This window comes from Cynara cardunculus, assembly GCF_001531365.2.
Source record: "Cynara cardunculus var. scolymus isolate 2C chromosome LG 13, CcrdV1, whole genome shotgun sequence".
Lineage (NCBI taxonomy): Eukaryota > Viridiplantae > Streptophyta > Magnoliopsida > Asterales > Asteraceae > Cynara > Cynara cardunculus.
Window position 1 is genome coordinate 36,247,694 of NC_037540.1, and position 1,914 is coordinate 36,249,607.

Below are 1,914 nucleotides of genomic sequence, written 5' to 3' on the forward strand. Positions count from 1 at the left end.
AGAGGATGGAGGGGGAGGGGAATGGATATATACACGAATATGAATTGACATATCTAATCTAATTTTGGCAACTTTTATAACGTCATTCTCGATATTTTACTACTATTAATTACTATTTCCAACAAAATATTTATTAATCATAAATATTAAAAATTTCTACTTTCATCCACGGGTTCTCCTTTATATCGTTTACGATTCATTTTATTTTATTTTTTTCCTTAAGGCTAAACACAACTTTTAGGTATTAAAGGCTAATATAGAATGAATTATAAACAATTGAGACGGAAAAAAAAATAGAGATTCAAATCATGAGACCGTAAATATTAATGAATTACAAACCATTAGGATAAAAATCATAATTCCAAAATCATAGAGGTTAAAATAGAAAACTTCAATAAACTGCATGCACTTTCTCTCTAAATATTAGGAAAAAGTCTAAAAAAAACTCAATTCTTTAATAGATAAATTTCTTGAATTTTTTGAAACAGAACTAATCTATATCTATATATATATTAAAGAAGAAACCACATGCAATGATGTGACCTCTTCTCAAAACAAGAAAATGATTTATCTTTTTTCTCTTTTTCTCAAGCTTCTTCTACTTTAATATTTGTTTTTTATGTTTCATGTTTACATTTAAGATCCTTTAATTAGGTTGTTTCAACTTATTCATGTTCCTTCTAATAAGTACTCTTTTAACTCTCATTATTTCTCTCTATTCGGTTATAATTTTTCATCTTCTCTTCATGGTACACCTGTATAATAATCTCTTAATTCTTCATCTCTGTTCATGTAAAATTTTGTGGTACATCTCTATGATAACTTCTCTATTAATCTCTCAATTCTTCCTCTCTATTCATGTATAATTTTGTGGTACACCTCTATGATAATCTCTCTATGATCTCTCAATTCTTCCTCTCTATTCAGTTATAAATTTGTGGAWGTGATTTGCATTTTYGTTGATTTGAGGTGTTATTCAATAAGACAAATCATAGTATGAGTTTTTGCTTATGTAAGTATAATATTTCTTTTCTTTAGTCGAAGATATTCACATTAAAGTTGGAATTATGTAGGCATATGAAGTTTTTGTGTGTGGATACAGTGACATATGAATCCTTGAAGAAATAGTGTAACATTGAATAGAAAAAAAAACCTCTCAATTCTTAATCTCTATTCAGTTTTTGAGGTGATTTGCATTTTTGTTTATTTGAGGCGTCATTCAATAAGAAAAATATGATATGAGTTTTTGTTAATGTAAGTATAATATTTTCGTCTTTTAATTGGAGATATTCACACTAAAATTAGATCGGAGATATTCACATTAAAATTGGAATTATGTAGACATATGGAGTTTTTGTGTGTGTGGATAAAGTGACATATGAATCCTTGAAGAAAGAGTGTAACATTGTTTAAGGAAAAAAACTGTCAATTATTCCTCTCTATTCAGTTTTTTAGGTGATTTGCACTTTTGTTTATTTGAGGTGTCATTCAATAAGAGAAATATGATATGAGTTTTGTTAATGTAAGTATAGTATTTTCGTCTTTTAATTGGAGATATTCACACTAAAATTAAAATTATACAAACATATGAATCTCTCTATTAATCTCTCAATTTTTTCTCTCTATTCAATTATAATTTTATGGGGATGATTTGCATTTTTGTTGATTTGAGGTGTCATTCAATAAGACTAATCATAGTATGAGTTTTTGTTTATGTAAGTATAGTATTTCGTCTTTTAGTCGGAGAATTCACACTAAAGTTGGAATTATGTAGGCATATGATTTTTTGTGTGTGGATAAAGTGGCATATGAATCTTTGATGAAATAAAGTAACATTGTTTAGCATAATAATCTCTTTTAATCTCTCAATTCTTCTTCTTTATTCAGTTTTTGTGGATGTGTTTTGTTTTTTTG